General features: G+C 45.7%; 1 pseudogene; it reads right to left on the bottom strand.

The window, feature by feature from the left end:
* Positions 1–740: 740 nt before the first annotated feature.
* Positions 741–17,835, bottom strand: LOC116933193 (annotated as a pseudogene).
* Positions 17,836–17,886: the final 51 nt, after the last annotated feature.

The raw sequence follows: 17,886 nt of genomic DNA, 5'->3' as shown, positions 1-17,886 counted from the left end.
TGATTAAATTCTGCAATAGAGGATATCAGGACATGCATGAAAATTGAGTGTGGTGCAAGGTAAGTAAATTTTTGCATGTAACTTCTCCGGTCTTTGCTGTATTATTTTAAGTAAATTTCTTCATTTTTCCCTCTTTCATTGGTCTTAATATTTATCCAGGACAGGAATAAAAAATGAACCTGTAACGTAACATTCTTTCCAGAAGAGCGGTGTCTCGTGAGTAATAGCTTCAGTTTAAGTTTCTTTTTGCGATGGAACTCTTCTTTCATTTCTCAACTGTCAATTCAAGCCATTTGTCAAGACGTTCAGACTCGATTTCCTCTACTTTAGTGAAGAAACTTCTTGTCTTCTTTCAAAATTTTAATAACATTTTGCGAACACGTACACGATTTGCTGAGAAGCGTACGCTCCCTGTAGTTAGGTTTTATTATTTGTTTTTACTATAAGTTATAGACGTTCAGCAATCCGAGGGGTTGGCAACTCAAAATTAGGGTGTACAAGATTCAGAATCTTGTGAGATTCTGTGAGATTTTGGGGATTCTGTGCGATTCTGGGGATTCTGTGCGATTCTTGGGATTCTGTGCGATTCTGGGGATTCTAAAAATTTCTATGGATTACGTACACATTGAGCCACTAGTAAACTTAAAACACACTAAAATCAACACAGGAAGGTAGAAACAGCCTCGGAAAAAAGCTACAGCCTGCAGCATCAGATTCAAAAAATGCAGTTAACAACATAATTAGATGAGATCTTTCAAAAATGGTTTCAAATCACGAATTACATCACTAGAAAGACATAAAGCAAAATTATTTGGATCAACAGTAGGTGGAGGAATACTGCAAATATATTTTTTGCAAGGGTGGAAACCGTGGGAGAAGACTGTGCATGATATCTTTAATTGCACATTGTTCTTCACTTATCGTATCCCACACAATCTCATACCATATACACAACACACCAAGGTTAACACCCTCTCCACTAGGATCCCATTCTAAAATCCGTTTTTCCACCTCTTTTTTATTCCCTTGAAGAATTGAAAATGACAAAACCCTGCCCAGCAAGAAGAGTTTCTGCAAGGGGCAATCATCTTCCGTTTTGAAAATGGTCCAATCTCCGATCCTGACAATTGTTTTTTCTACTGATTTCACAATAAGGTGCTGTCGTTGAACGTATGGTGAAGTGATTCGAACCCGATAAGTCCTGTCGTTGCTAAGTCGACGAACCCCGATTTCCAAAAACAAAACGATAGCACTTTTTTTTCACTATTCTCAACTTGTTATTCTTATCGGGGATTCGCACGAACTGAGTAGGTTCCAAAGTGATTGAAAATGGGTCAACGGTTCCATTCTTAGTTTTAGCAGCACTTAATCTATTTGAAAAATCGGGAAAGTCAGCATAAAAAAGAATCTTCAGAACTTCTATGTCTTGACGGTCCCTTTCGTCCATTGCGTTGTCGATTTCATCTCTCTCGATTTCGTTGTCAGGGTCATCACAGTCATCGACTTGAGGGCCCGCGATATCTTCCAATTTAGAAGAAGTTGATGTAAAGGCTAAACGGGGTTTTTTTTTTATATTGAAAGGCCTACTCAGATTTGAGTGTTGCCTTAGCTCAGACCATACAGTTACAGTGCTCATGTGTCGTTGTGCTTAACATATAACAATTATTACAAGGCTATACAATCAGTTTAAAACTATACGGGAGCAGAATAAAACAGTACGTTAGTACAGAGGTTTTGCGCATTGACGAGTGATAGAGAGAAAGACAGACCGGCGAGAAGACGGAGAAGAAGAAAGAGAAAGAGGGAAGAAGGGAAGAACGAGAACAGACGAGCTGGAAAAGGCAATGGCTTGGAGGGCATTTTGTTTGATTCGCTAGTGACGGGTAAAATTAAGATTTGTGGTGGGCTTTATGTTTGTTGCGAGCTGAGACTTTGGGCGGTACTACATATTTTTATTTTTAACCTTTCGGTCGTTAGGATGAAGTCTTTAAACTCTTTCCATATGCACCGGAACTTTGGGATGTCCTCGAGCGATGGTGGAAACGCTTTGTTGCTGCTTGAGCACGCCTGGATGAAGAGTGATCTTTGATTTGCGTACCGTGCACAGTGGAACAGAAAATGTTCTACTGTTTCGTCGCCATGGCCACACTCACATTGAGGTGATGAGGTTGTTTTGATGAGATGGAGATGGTGATTTAGTCTGCAATGCCCCGTTAGAACTTGGGTTATTTCCTGATGTATGTAGCTTCCATTTAAGCAGCTGGCGTCCGATGGTCGCGGGAAGAATCTTCTTGTGTGCGTCCCTGTTTTGCTGCCAGCCCACTCGTCACTCCACAGCTTTTGAATTTCCTTCTTGATCTTATCTTTGAGAAGTTCTATTGACCAGGGTTGATTTTTAGTTACTTGCGAGCCAAGGTCGAGGGCAGCTTTCACTGCTTCTTTTGCGAGATCAATACCTTCTGCTTCTTTAGCAGAGGCTAGATTGAGATGAATGTGGTCCCGATTGTCGTAGCACAGCTTTCTACAGGTGGTTGCTGTTTCGTTCAGTTTTTCATTTTTTGTGCAGTCCTTGAGGGCAGGGACAGATTTGCAAAAAATATTGCAGCTAGTATAATTGCTCTTAGTTGCAACAGCATATTGCAGTGCAGCTAGCAGGCCTAGCTAGGATTTCCGCCTGGTTTTCAGTTCTGTTTGCGACTAATTTCTCTTGTGTGGTTTGGACGACTACATTTGATGCACAACAGACAATCCCAAGACCTACTCCTGCTGTAGATTTGTGGCTTTTAGTGCAGATGGCCAGGCCGTTTTCCTCTGGTGAAAGTGGAGTTTCATCTTCTGATTTGTAGTTCAGTTTGCTCAGCTCCCATGGTGGGTGCCTTCGCGAGTGGAATTTTCGTGTGTTGTCCATTGTTTGATCGAGTTTTGGTTTATGCAGTACCGCACCAATAGTTGCAGCAGAGGAGGGAGAAAACTCGACATGTTTATGAGAAAGATAATAATTGACCGAAAATTCAAGGATTTTTAGCTCAATAGGTAAGAGATTTGAAATAATTAAAAGGGAATTTAAGGGCACATTTTTTAGAGATCTTGTGATACATTTGAGCATTTCTCTTTGTACAGTTTGAAATTTGGTTTTGTATGATTTGATTAGAATAACTCGACACCACACTGAGCATCCATAAAGGAGTTTGGGTACAATAATAGTTTTGTAGAGAGTGACCAGTTTTTTTGTGTCTAAACCCCAAGTGCGCCTTAAACATCTCCTCAGAATGTGGATTTGTCTTTGGGTCGCCCGACACTTTTCCTCAATATTGTCACGTCTCGTCCTGTTCGCCTTAATCTTCCAACACAAATTTGTCCAAGTTTTTTTCATCCACACAAAATCACAATGTAAATTGTTCTCAATCAACGAGTGTAACTGTACCCTGCATCTCCACCATTGTCACGGGCAATCAAGTTAGCACACTCGATGATGAAAACCACATGTAAAAAGCACCGTAATGCTGGCCAACGACACGGCACAGAACAAGACGGTGACCTTCACCATTGGCTAACTACACTAATTGTCACTACACTACACTAACTTAACCAATGGTGCCCTAGTGGAACTAACACATTCACACAAGCAAGAGATTAACTCACACACAATCAGAGAAGAGCAAAACTAACATCCACTCAGCGTGGTCAGCAGACGAGAAGTGCAAGAAAGATCTGGATTAAATGTAAGAACGCCAAGCGACTCAAGGCCATCTAGCGCTCATCTGGTAAGTAAAAGTAAGGCGAACAGGACGAGACGTGACAATATGTGATTTCCAACTGAGTTTGGTATCTAATTCGAAACCGACAAACTTCGAAGTCGCAGAGGGTGAGATGATGTTTTCTTTGAATTTAATATTACAATGCTCTATTGTTCTTTTGTTTGAGAAAATCATGAGAATTGTTTTAAGTACGTTTATATCTAATAGATAGCGATCACATTTTGCAACTGTGTCGTTAGCTATTAGCTGTAAATTGCGTATGGCAATATCAATAACTTTGTGCCAGCAGACGATAGCAATATCGTCCGCGTAGCCAATTATTTTGTAGGGGAAAGGATAAGACATACTTATGAGTTCTTCCGCCAGGATGATCCACAAGAATGGAGAGAGGACTCCGCCCTGTGGGCACCCTATTCGTATTGAGCATTTGAAACGACCCTGATTTGTTTTGATTATCGCGGTCCGATCCTTGAGCAGGCTTGCGATTATGTCAATGAGATAGAGTGGGCACTTCCTTTTGGTCAGTGCGGCCAGTATCGCTGCCGGCCAAGCCCCATCAAACGCCCCGCTTATGTCCAGAAAAACCGCTGCTGTGTACCCTCTGATTTCACGGTTTGTTTCGATTGTACTGACCATAGAGTGCATGGCACTCACTGTCGACCTTCCTTGACGAAATCCATGTTGACTCTCTCCAAACCATTTCTCCGTCACCGACAACCATGTTAGCCTATTGTAAATAATTTTCTCAAATATTTTACCAAGGGAATTCAGAACACTAATTGGTCGGAAGCTTTTAACATTTTTATATGACTCTTTATTGGGTTTTTCAAGTATAGTTACCTTCGCGTCCTTCCATTGCTTAGGATAGTATTTGAGGTTTAAGCATTTATTGTATAAGATCTGGAGGGTATCAGCTAGTAATGAATATACCTCTTGTATAATTGAGATTGAGATCCCATCTGTGCCCGGAGACGAGCTTGCGTTTAGTGCGAAGACTGCTTCTACTTCTTCACTAGTAATGGTTGGTTTTACTTCATTTGCGCTTGCTTTCTTGTAGTTTGCATACGTGTTGATAATTTCTTCCTGCTCTGGGCCAATTGGTTTTGGGGCAGGAAAAAAGCTGTTACCTAGCTCTTTGATTATCTCTTCTTCTTCCGTCATAGACCTTCCATCCACAACAAGTTCCGTGGGCACTTGGCTGGTGTTCTCTGTTCTGACTACTGGACAAAGTTTTGAGGCTCTTAAATAAGTCCTTATTCATGTTTATAGTGCAGAAGTTCTCGAACGCTTTTCCTTTGCTTTTCCTTAGCACTTTTTGATACATCCGTTTGGCTGAGCGGAAATTTATTTCTTGCGGTGAACACTCTTTACTGGTACGCTTCCTATCCTTGATGTTATTGGCTTTGAGAAATTTGTCATACTTGGCCTTTGCAGTGCGCATCGCCGCCTTCAGTTTATCCAGTTCCGGCGTCCAAAAATCTAATTCGCTTTTGCTCTGTTTGTTTCTTGGCAGTTCCGATTTAATTGCACTATTACCTATTATTGCAGTTATATTATTAACAATGCCATCTAGGTCTGCTTCGCTTTGCAAACCATCCCAATTTACATTTAGATTACGCAGTTCACTATCCAATGTTGATCTTAATTTACTTTTATCTATGTTGGTCAATTTTGGTACTTTTGGTTCTTTTGGCTGTCGGTTTGGTCGGCCAACCATAACTTCAAAGTGCATGTATGGGTGGTCGGAGAGGGATACAGTATTCAAGAATTTCCACCCCGAAATTTTTACTTTGTCTCCATAAAGTGTGACATCCACTTTAGAAGTTTTTGAGGGTATATACTCTAGTTTGGAATTTGGGACGTTAGCAACATTCAAGTTATTTTTAATAATGAGGTGTTCAAGTTCTACTCCCTTCTTGTCTGTGCGACTACTTCCCCAGAGCTTATTTTTTGCGTTGGCATCCATACCTATTATTGTTGTTTTGAAATGATTAAATTAGGATTATTAAAAATGTTTATTACTGCGTTCAATTTGCAATTGGATGGCCTGCAGTAAGTTGAAAAGATAAAGATTGGCTCATCAACATTTATTTTAATACCTATGCATTCATTGCTTACCGGGTTTGGGACTGTTTCCGCCAGAATCGTTCGTTTAGTTAGGATTATGGCTCCATAGGCATGATCTTTCCTATCAAGGTTTTGATGGACGAGATAGATATCGGGCACCGAAGGGACATGCAATTCATTATTAAAAATATTAATACACGCGTAGGGTTCTTGGATAAGTGCAATGTCTATACGTAGTTCTACAAGAATTTTAAAAAAGTGTAGTGAGGCCGTTTTGGAATGTTGTAGGTTAATTTGTATGCATTTCAGGTTATTTGAGTTGTTAGGTTTTTCTGTCATTTATGATAAGAGTTTTTTGATCCTATCTACTGCCTTAATCCGCTCCGGGCATTTTGGGTCATCCGATTTATGCTTACCATTTTTACAGTTAACACACTTGAACTTACTGTCCAGATGCTCACATTCTTTTGTTTTGTGTGTCTTCTCTGCGCACTTTCCACAGACTTCTATCTTTGATGGGCAGTTGGGAGAGATGTGGTCTAGCTTATGGCACTTAAAACACGCTCTTATTTCCCGGTTGAGATTCATTTCTTTAATGTTGTGTTTCTTGAAACCATTGATATTCGTGTGGATTATACCTGCTTTTAGGATTGCTACTTGCGCCTTCTTGGATGTCACATAAATTTTTACATGTCCCTTTTCTCTGGACAGGATTTTGATGCTGCTTATGTTGCCTCGCAACAGCTCGTTCCGGTATTCGATTTCAGTTTGAAGTTCCTCTAAATCATTTGTTCCGGTGGCAAAGGCAACAACCGGGTAATTTAATTTCTGTTCTGAGAATGATTTTACCGTCCCGGTTAGTTTAGGATCTTCTTTTATAATCTGTTCTGCCTTCTTGGCATCTGCTGCATTGTTGAAAACTAGGCGGGCTTCGTTGTTTCTCTTTGAGAAGTGTTGGAGTGTGGGCCATGTGCCATGTGGATTTTGTCCATTTCAGTTTGTAGCTTGTTGTACTTTTCCGATAGTTCAACATTTTCTGCTTCTAGTTCTTGGATGATGCTAATAAAGTCTTCTGGAGCCATTTTGCTAAAATCCTTTTCGCTTTCTGTTCGTTGTCGCTTCTGTGAAATGTTACTGTTTGATCTGTCCCTTGATCGCAAAAGAGAGCAAATGTTTTTGCACTGTTTTGAGCAGTAGGGGAGAACGGGGTCAACTTGGACACGGGTCATATTGGACAAAGACCCTAAGTGCTACATGTTATGGAAAAATAATTTTTTCAAATTTTTTTACAGACTGCAATGTTTAACGTTCTAGAAAAAATGAATAAAATAAAAAGAAATAATATACAAATAAAAGAATAAAATACAAAAGAATAAAATAATGATATGTGAAATAGCCAATTCATTTCTTTAATGATCGATAAAAAACTTAAATTTTAATGCCTTTCCAGTGTTAAGTTATTAACGAAATACTAAATAGCACCGGGTTGGGTCATTTTGGACACACAGTTTTGGGGTTATATCGGACAACTTCGATATTGGAGTGGGAGGTGCTTGTGGAGAAGCCATTCTGCTAAAAATAAGATATCGATTACAAATTGATACTCGATACTCTGTTAAGCCCTCCCATTTTACTCTACCCGCCTACAAATTGTCCATTTCAGCCCCCTATTTCGTAAAAATGACATAACTCTCTATTTTTCATTTCTATTGCAAATATTTCAATATGAATGAATAAAATATTGAATATGCAGTCTACCCATATTTTTTAAAATTTATTTTATGTCTCCTTATGAGGAAAACTGGCAGTGTCCAATCTCACACCGTCCCTGTCCAGTTTCGCCCCGCCGTTTAAATAAAAACAAAAAAAAACCGACTTCATTAAAATCCTTATAACTCGTTTATTTTAAGACTTAAAAATTACAAAAAAATTGTGGAGTTACCCAAGAAGGTGCTGCACCATTAACTAAAAATAAATATTAGAAAAAGAACATAGAAATCTAAATAAAGAGGAAAGAAATTTTTTGTCCAGTTTGACCCCGTTCTCCCCTACTTGTAGTTACCTTGGCCTAATTGTGTGAGTTTCTTCTGACAGTTCCTGTGCATCCATTCCCCCCCCCCACCGTTAGCCTCCCCTGCCGTCCCTTCCAGATCCATTCCCTCGTCGTCTGGCATGCCAGGTAACGGGGACGTTCAAGGTACACTAGCAAAGTATTCTCTGGCTTACCCACAACAATGAATTTTGCCTGAGGCAAAATATGAGTGGGTCTGTCAGAGTAGGCCTTCAGTTGGGAAGATTATTATTACGTTAGCAGAAAGTATCCAATAAGAGTCACACACTCGATGCACCGAGAATCTATCTCTTATTTGAGCCTAAGCTCACCATACAGGTGTCACTATTTTATTTGAAAATTTACTATAGATGAGAGCTAAAATACACGATATGTGTCTCATAGCAGACGAAATGGCTTGATTCAAACGGGGGTCGTATTTAAAACATTCTTTGTCAGCGACATCTAATAAAACCCCTAGCTCGTTTAGTTCAAACTTAGCGTCTCGCAAAGCTCGTTTTATTGTGGCAACGATTTCGTTTTTTGATGGATGTTTCACTTGTTCCATTGCCCGTTTGGTCCCACCAAACCGTTCTGGGTGGTTAATATGACGTGGGTAGACGATGCCATGCGCATTTCCTTCCGCAGTAGCAATGATGTTTACATCCACCTACAACTTAACATAAAAATTATTAAAGGTTGTTTTTATAAGTACTTAAAACACTTTTACGATTCACCTTCCATCCTCGACTAGTCATTACTTCTCCGACAGTGAAATTGATTTGGGTACTCCCAACAGGCGTAAAGGATCTTAAGGCTTTGAAGTATGTTTCGCACTGTTGGCTGCCAAAATTAAACGGCAAGAAAAGGTCTGCTAGTTCCAACTCTTGAAGTCTCAGTTCGATCAAAACTAGTGAATGTGCATTTACTTCCTAGCATTGATATGCATTGCTTGTGAAAAAATGTTTAGCTAGAGGGTATTTCAGGATTGAATATCCCGCAAGGCCAGATTACTGCTTGCGGAGAAGGTCAGTCGGGTCTTACGGGGGTGAGCCTGCCAGACTGTATGCCTTTCCTTCGGGTAACCTTTTGTCTAGTGCCGTAGCACTTATTCAACGACTACAGCGTTCGCCTTTATCGGGCTTGCGCTAGTGAGTCAAGCGACGGCTGTTTCGCCTTGTCGGGCTAGTAGCACGGTCTATCCTGTTAAGCCTTATCGGGCTTAACAGCGTTCACGGCCGCTGAGTATTACTCTTGCGGTTTTGGAGAAGAAGTCTCGTAGGCTGCTTTCTGTCGCGGGCTGGCACGTCGGAGGCGGCGGCTGGCAAGCTGAGGAAGGCGGCGGCGAGGGATCTGCGGACCTTAACAAAACGGATTACCGGAACAGAAAAACAAGACTGGACGCAGGTAATTCGGTGAGAAAAGTGAGTGTATTAACATGGCACGACGGCCCTTTATATACACAGAAAACTACACCGTTGTCTAATTTGTCCGGTCGTCCGATACTGGAATAGAGGGCACCGCTGCTGATGATTGCCGGTTATCGATCAGTAAAATTCTCGATAACCCTGCGGGAACTTTAACCTATGTTCTGGCGGAATGAACTCTGCAGGCTCCGCCTCAATGAGTTCAATCCTCACGTCGTTCCTTTCACCCTCAACAGGTGTCTCCATATATATGGAAAAGCACTCAGCTAGTTCCAATGTCACAGTCACGAGCTCTAGCCTCCATACTACGGCTCTTGCGAGCCGTAGGCCGTCTTAAGTCACTTGCTTCCGCTAATGGACTTCCTTACCCTCGGTAGCGCGGCACTCCACCGAGGGTGACTCGTCTGAGTCTAGCCTTCTTCGGCCAAAGGGTTGGCACCCGGACGATGGCTGTGAGCTTCGTCCGTCGGAATTTCCGACACTCTTCCCGTTGGACCTTGGTCTAACTGAGTTGACGAAAGCTCACTGTCTTCGTAGGGTCCGGTGTTCCGATGGTCATCGTCTATCTGGCCCGCGTGGAGCTCCAACGGATATAAACTTTTTGGGTCTCTCGTTATCATGATCGACCCTTTTCCTCTGAATTAATCTGCAATCAGGACGTTCACACGCCTGGTTTTTCCATCTTTGCCGGGGATTAGTTTAACTACTCTCCCGGACTTCCATCTCGTTCTTTTGGCTGACTCGTCGTGAATTAACACGACTTGTCCCAGCTCAATTTCTTTCGTATGACCTGGAGTTGGACAGTGAAACTGCTCCAAATCCATTACATATTCCGTGTAGAAATCTTTCCACCATTGAGCGACCAGGTTTCTCCTGAGCCTCTCTCTCGTTGTCAGTGTCACCCGGTCCGAGTACTCTCTCTCCTCGTCATCGACCGGGTGATGCTGCTGTTGCCGGTAACCTGTGACCAATTGCCTGGGTGTTAGCGGCTCCGTATCGTCTTCTGCCACGTATGTCAACGGTCTGGTGTTGATGGTATCTTCGATTTCCGTCAACACCGTCTGGAATAGATCGTATTCCATACAATCGCTTCCGTATGTTTTGTACAGCAGCCGCTTAACGGTCTGCACCATTCTTTCCCAGAATCCGCCCCACCAAGGGGCCAGACTCGGGGAAAATCTCCACTTTATGTTGAGGTCAACCAGGGTGTTAAACACCCTGCTGTCTCTGTACGCTGCTCTGAGGTACTTAGCGGCCAACGTAAACGTTCTTGCGTTATCGGAGTAGAGCGCCCTTGGGTACTCTCTCCGTGCAAAGAATCGTCTAAGCACGAAGATAAACGTGGAGATCTCCTGGTCGGTCGTAACTTCGAGATGAACAGCTCTTGTTACGGCGCAGGTGAAGAGACACACAAATACCTTCGTCTTGTTGCCGCTATTTGCCGGCGACTACACTGGGGACGGTCCTGCGAAATCTACCCCCGTTATCGTGAACGGATTTGACATTTGTAGGTGGTCCAACGGTAGAGGCGCCGGTATCTCATCGAAGTGTCTCGAGTCCATTCTCTGGCATCTCGTGCACTTGCTTGTCTCTTTTTTTATGGTCTGCCGCATCTTCGGAATCCAGAAATCCGTTCTGAGTGCCCCCATCATGGTTTTCACTCCGGTATGTTTCAACCGAAGATGCGTTTGTTCAATCAGTCTCTTGGTTATGATGTGTTCGGCCGGTAGCAGAATGAGCGCTGCTTTTTTATTGTATTCCATCCAATTTAGATGCCGGCCTCGACACCTGATCAACTCGTCTTTGCTGTCCCACATGAGGCCGAGTTTCCTCAACTCATGTGGGACTTCTTTTTTCCCAGCTTTAAAGCTCTTCACCACTGCTCCGTAGTGAGTCGCCTGGGCTTCTTTGTATAGCTCGATCTTTGCCTCTCGAGTTTCATCTGTGGTCAACACGGGGAATCTCAACTTCCTCCCCCGGTGTCTGACCGTTGCAGCTGGGCTTTCCGGACTTTCTTTGCCTTTGAACTTTTTTATCGCTCTTAGCATCGTGGCCAAGACTCTTACCATGGTTCGCATGGAGCTGAATCTTTCGTACCACTTTGCTTCGATTGATATCGCGCATTGCGTTACTTCGACTGTCTTTTCTTCGACCGAGACCTCCTGCAACTGGAGCTCGGTCGCTGAGCTTTGTGACTGGGGCCATTCCTTCTCTTTCCCCATCCAAGATGGGCCAGTCCACCAACTCTTTTGTGCGTTCAATTGTGCTGCCGTAGCTCCTCTGGATGCTACGTCCGCTGGGTTTTGTAACCCTGGGCAGTGCCTGATTTCTTCAGTTTCCACTGTCTGTCTTATCTCAGTCACCCTATTGTAAACAAACTGCTTCCACCGACCAGCCTCGCCTTTCATCCACCAGAAGGCTATCGCTGAGTCGGTCCACAGAAGTTTTCTTTTGATAACTGTCTCCGTCGCTTTCTCGACGTAGCTCCCGAGTCTAGCAGTCAGTAGCCCACTCAGAAGCTCCAGCCTCGGGATCGAGACTGATTTCCTGGGGTCCGGCGCTACTCTCGTTTTGCTGCACAGCATCACTGGGTCTTCCCCATCGATTCTCTGCAGGTATGCCACCACACTATAGGCGTCATTACTTGCATCGCAGAAAAGATGCAGTCTCCCTTCATGTTCTCCCGACCATCGGGGCTGACAGGTATTCCTCAGCTCGGTTATTCCGTCTATAAATGTTTTCCAATGAGGTATCACCTCGATTGGAATGGGCTCGTCCCATCCTGATCCCGCCAACCACACCTTTTGCATGATGAGTTTCCCCACCAACGTCACCGGAGCGATGAGACCCAAAGGGCCAAAGATTTTCAGTGCCAGGCTGAAAAGCTTCCGTTTGGGTTTGTCACCAATTTCGCGGGCTTCTCTGAGTACCTGCGCCGGATCAAACCTGAATTTGTCCGACGCGGGATCCCAGATCACCCCTAAGGCTTTTGTGGCTGACTTGCCCTCTGCTGTCACGTTCGTGACCGTCTCTTTGAACTTGACCTCCGGCAGTCTCTTAATCAACTCTGCGCTGTTGGAGGTCCACTTGCAAAGCTCCATCTTTGCGGCTTTGAAGATCGTAATCGCTTCGCGAATACGCTTCTCCGCTTCATCAATATTTGTCTCCCCCCCTAGCCAGTCGTCAACGTACAACTGCTGTTGTAGCTGCCGCACTGTCTCGGGGTATATTCCTTCAAACCCTTTCAGGTGTTTGAGGATAACAGCCTTGAGAATGAACGGGCTGCATGACAACCCGAACGGTACTCTTTTCCATCGATGCTAGATGAGTTTAGGCTGGGGTTTTTTAGGATCATCGACCCAGATGAACCTTATCAACTGCCCGTGCTCCGGGCGGATCTCAACTTGGAGAAACGCCTGAGTTATATCGGCGGTCCAGGCTATCCGATTCTGTCGGAAACGCAACAAGACCGCCAATACTTCCGGGTTTAGATTCGGCCCAATTTCCAAGGCATCGTTGATGATAGGTCTTTCCTTCAGGTGAGCTGATCCATCGAACACCGGCCGAATTTTCGTGGTTTCCGCGCTAACTTTAATCACCGGGCGGTGAGGTAAGTAGGTGCAGTCACCAACGAATCCCCGGTCGGCTTCTTCGATGAATCCGTCTCTGATATATTGCTGAAATATCTCGTGTTATTTCAGCTTATCTTCCAATTGGGTCTTACCCAGCAGCCCTTGCAGCCGTATCATAGCGATGTTCCGGTTGGATTCGATCCTGCGATGGCCGGTCTTGATGGGGAACAACACCATGTATCGCCCATCGTCCGCCCGCAGAATCGTCTCCTGATAGGCCTCCAAGAATGCGGGTTCTGCTTTTTCTTGTGGGGTTATCCCCATATGTTCTAGACTCCAGAATTCTTTGAAGTCCGTCATCGGTTTTTGCACGTCTATTGCTGCGGTTAACACTTGTTCTTCCGCTTTACTTCTTTCATCCATCGTACCGAAGATCAGCCAGCCAACTTTGCTTGCACATGCGACTAGCCCATTTGCGCCTGGGATGGTCTTGTGCTGCATTATCGACCAGATGAAATCGCAGCCGACGATGATATCGAACTGGTTGCCTTGTTGACCGGTGATGTACCGGTCATCGGCTAAGTCCTTCCCCTCGCCTATCAGGCTTTTCGAGAAATCCGTCGGGGTGACTTTCTTTGCGTTTGCGAGAAACTTCCTCGCAATCGCTTCAATCTTAATCTCTGGGGCATCCTGACTAAGTCCCGCGAGTTTGAGTCCGAACACTGCATGGTTTTTGCCTGCATTATTCTGGTCTCCGAACCCGTTGACCGCCAGGTATTCAGCCCTTATCTTTTCAGCTCCGACCCTGGTCGCCGTGTCCTGGCGGACGAACGTTCTCTCGCTCCCAGAGTCAATTAATCCGACTATCTTTACCCGGTCTCCGGCGTTCCCTTTAAGGTAGACCGTGAAGGTGGGCAGTACTCCCGTCTTCGATCTTGTGGAAATCGTCAACGTGGTGGTGTCTATCGTCACCACCTTTGGAGCTCTTTGAGGGGAGAATCCTCTGTTTCCTGCGGTAGCTGGCGCATAACCGCCGCCCCGTGGTCTAGCCACGCATACGGCAGGGCTATGCTCCGTGCTCCCGCAGTGTCGGCACGGAATTCGCGAGATTCAATGTTCCGTCCGATGTGATCGGGCCAGACACTTCAGGCACCGACCTTCTTTCTCTGCCGCCGCTCTTCTCTGAGCTGACGACCCTTGGTTGCAGTTATGGTGCAAATGTATCTTTTGGCAGAATAGGCATGCCAGGCCTCTGTTTCCATTATTCGTCGTGGTAGCGGCCGACTCTAGCACGGGCTTCCCGCTACCAATTGACGCCGACGTCTCGTCTTCTTCTCTAAGTCTTATTTCCCTTTGCAGGGCCTTCAAGATCTTTGAGAACGTCGGTTCATCGTCCTCCCACCTGTCTCTCCACCGGCTAACCAACGCCCTTGGAAAGGCCGCCAGTAGGTCCGGGGCGAGATAGGATTGATGAGTCCTTGTATCTACTCCAAGGCTGTTAAGCGCCGCGACGCTATTTGCCAGCCCGTCATGGAGTTTTTGCCACTGCGACAGAGCGGAAGTCTCGCTCAATCGAGTGTTTGCCATCGCTTTTAGCTCCGCCAAGTAGTGCTTTTTCAGCCTGTCTTGGTCTCCGAATCTTTCCGTCAATAATTCCATTGCCTTGCGATATTGATTCGACCCGTATTGCAGGTACGAAATCGCATCGGCCGCCTTTCCTTTCAAACAGCCCGAAGGTACTGATACTTTTGCTCATTTGTCAGCGTGTTGTCTTCGTCGTAAGTCGCCCAGGCGGCTTGCCAACTCCCCCACGCTGCAATATCTCCACTAAACACCGGAAGGGGTAACGCTGGACGGTTCACGAGTGTCGTGGTCGTTGGTGTAGGGTCTCTTTTCGGAGACTCCGCCAACTGTTCCAGCACCGCTATTTCACCCAGCGCCACGTCTAGCTGCTCGCGGTCACTTGTTCTCTCCTCCGCCGTCGAGATTCCAGCTAGCTTCCGTGTTATCTCCCCAACTCGGTCATATCTTCACTTTGCCTTGAGTGTATTCACTCGGCGTTCTTTCTTGTCTTTCGACGTTCTCACAATAAGTCCAGCACCCATCAGTTCTCCCATCAGGGTGTCTCTTTCCTCCGTCAAATCATCCCTGGTATCACAGGAGATGTTTATTATCGATGCGCCACTTGCGTGACGGCTTCTCGCCGTCACCGCTTCTGCCGAGGAGTCTCCCCCCGTCTCGGGGGTCTCCTCTTGCTCTATTATTCGATTCCTCCTCAGCTCAATAAGGATATCGTCCTTGTGTTTTTTCATTGCTTTGGAGGTTTCGAATCCGACTATTTTCTGGAGCGAACTCGTCAGGTTTGCCCTTTGCTTTTCCATATCTTCTCTTATCGTCTTCATCGCGGTATCTATCGCCGTCGACTGTTTTTGTTGGATCTGCAACTCTACTTGCGGAAGTAACACGCCAAGACGGCGAACTTCCATTTCGAGCGCCGCATCCTTCCATCGATCGTCGCCAGCGTACCATCTTGTCTGTCAATTGCGGTCTGAACTTCTTGGCTCAACCGTTGACATTCCTGCGTGAACTTGGCGTCGACTCTTTCGATCCAACCGTTTAGGCTGGCGATGTCGTTCTTCGCCTCGTCCAACGCTACTTCTTGTAGCGAGAACCGTTCGTCAGAGACCTCCGTGACCACTGCCGCTCGGGTTTTGCCTGACTTTGATTCTGCCATTTTCTATCTCTTTTATTTCACCGAAGAATTAAGTCAACTAAGACACAATAGATCGGTTTCAAAATATTTTTATTTGCGTTAACAAAAACCAACGATAACAACAAGATTTTTCGCCGAAGCAAACAAGTTTTAAGCCGAATAAGGGCTTGTTGGAGATTTTAACACGGCGTCTTCGTCTTCCGAAGTATGAATCCCGTGTTTCTTGAATTGTTTCGATAAGACTTTCTCCGACGAGGATGTCTTACTCTGGCCCACCTTGCTGGATTTAGGCGTTTCCCCGGGCGCCTCCGTCCTCGATTTTGACGAGGACTTAGATGATTTAGATGACTTAGAGGATTTGGAGGACCGCGCCGGGGTTACTGGTGGAGCTTCGGGAGCCGGAGTGGATGGTCCGGGCAGAGAAGGTACTTCTGGCAGCGGCTGAATTGCAAGTAGGGTCGCCGGTCGGACTATCGGCGATGGGACGTAAGGCTCGGGGTTTTTGGCCGCGAGTCTCCGGGCTGCGGAGCTCTTGGTGAGTTCTTCCTCCCGTTGAAGCAGAGCTTCCTTCTCCCGTCGCAGAAGACAGGTCTGTTGAAGATAAAGCGCGGTCTCCGCAGCTTCCTTTTCCTTTCTCTGCGCGATTAGTATGGCTAACGCGTGCTCCTCTTTAACTTTTTGAACTGATTCCAACTCAGCCCGCTCCTTATCGTTGAGGAACTTTAAGTCTGTCTCCGCCGGTCGGGCGTAAGGGGCGAAGGGCTTGACGAGGTGGTGGGTTTGGTTTTAGCCGGAGCGGTGGTGGGACGTGGAAACGGCTCCCGTAGGCCCAACCGACGGAAGACTTCTCGTGGCACCACCCGGTCTAGTCCGACCCACAGCGAGTGGAGGTTGTTGTTCTCGAGCGCCCTTTCGAATTGGCGGTAGACCGAGTCTTCGGCGGGCGTACGGATATTGTCCGACACTGTAATCAGAAAAAAGGAAAAAATTTGTTAGTTTGCTGAATTTTTCCTAAGTCCTTATCAGGAAAAATTTTCTAAGTCCTTAACGAAAAAATTGAAAAATTTTCTAAGTCCCAGCTGAGAAATATTATTTTTCGGCTGAGTCCTAACTTTTTTCAGAGTCCAAAAAAATTTTGTTTTTTCGAACTTTGAAAATTTTTAACACCGAGATCTCCGGTTCGAAGGACCAATTTCAGGATTGAATATCCCGCGAGGCCAGATTACTGCTGGCGCAGAAGGTCAGTCGGGTCTTACGGGGGTGAGCCTGCCAGACTGTATGCCTTTCCTTCGGGTAACCTTTTGTCTAGTGCCGTAGCACTTATTCAACGACTACAGCGTTCGCCTTTATCGGGCTTGCGCTAGTGAGTCAAGCGACGGCTGTTTCGCCTTGTCGGGCTAGTAGCACGGTCTATCCTGTTAAGCCTTATCGGGCTTAACAGCGTTCACGGCCGCTGAGTATTACTCTTGCGGTTTTGGAGAAGAAGTCTCGTAGGCTGCCTTCTGTCGCGGGCTGGCACGTCGGAGGCGGCGGCTGGCAAGCTGAGGAAGGCGGCGGCTGGCAAGCTGAGGAAGGCGGCGGCGAGGGATCTGCGGACCTTAACAAAACGGATTACCGGAACAGAAAAACAAGACTGGACGCAGGTAATTCGGTGAGAAAAGTGAGTGTATTAACATGGCACGACGGCCCTTTATATAAACAGAAAACTACACCGTTGTCTAATTTGTCCGGTCGTCCGATACTGGAATAGAGGGCACCGCTGCTGATGATTGCCGGTTATCGATCAGTAAAATTCTCGATAACCCTGCGGGAACTTTAACCTATGTTCTGGCGGAATGAACTCTGCAGGCTCCGCCTCAATGAGTTCAATCCTCACGTCGTTCCTTTCACCCTCAACAGGTGTCTCCATATATATGGAAAAGCACTCAGCTAGTTCCAATGTCACAGTCACGAGCTCCAGCCTCCATACTACGGCTCTTGCGAGCCGTAGGCCGTCTTAAGTCACTTGCTTCCGCTAATGGACTTCCTTACCCTCGGTAGCGCGGCACTCCACCGAGGGTGACTCGTCTGAGTCTAGCCTTCTTCGGCCAAAGGGTTGGCACCCGGACGATGGCTGTGAGCTTCGTCCGTCGGAATTTCCGATAGGGTAGGTTTCGTCGCACAACATCCAATACCTCCAGTATCGAACAGCAAACACCGCGAACCAGAGACGGTAAATGCGGTCCACTTTTAGCAGTCTTGTTCGCATTTTAGCACCCTCGTGAATTTTGTCTTGCACTGTAATGTTACGGGCGACTCC

Source organism: Daphnia magna, linkage group LG5, assembly GCF_020631705.1.
Source record: "Daphnia magna isolate NIES linkage group LG5, ASM2063170v1.1, whole genome shotgun sequence".
NCBI classification, from domain to species: domain Eukaryota; kingdom Metazoa; phylum Arthropoda; class Branchiopoda; order Diplostraca; family Daphniidae; genus Daphnia; species Daphnia magna.
Note: the sequence above shows the minus strand (reverse complement) of the source record. Positions and strands in the feature narration are given on the sequence as shown.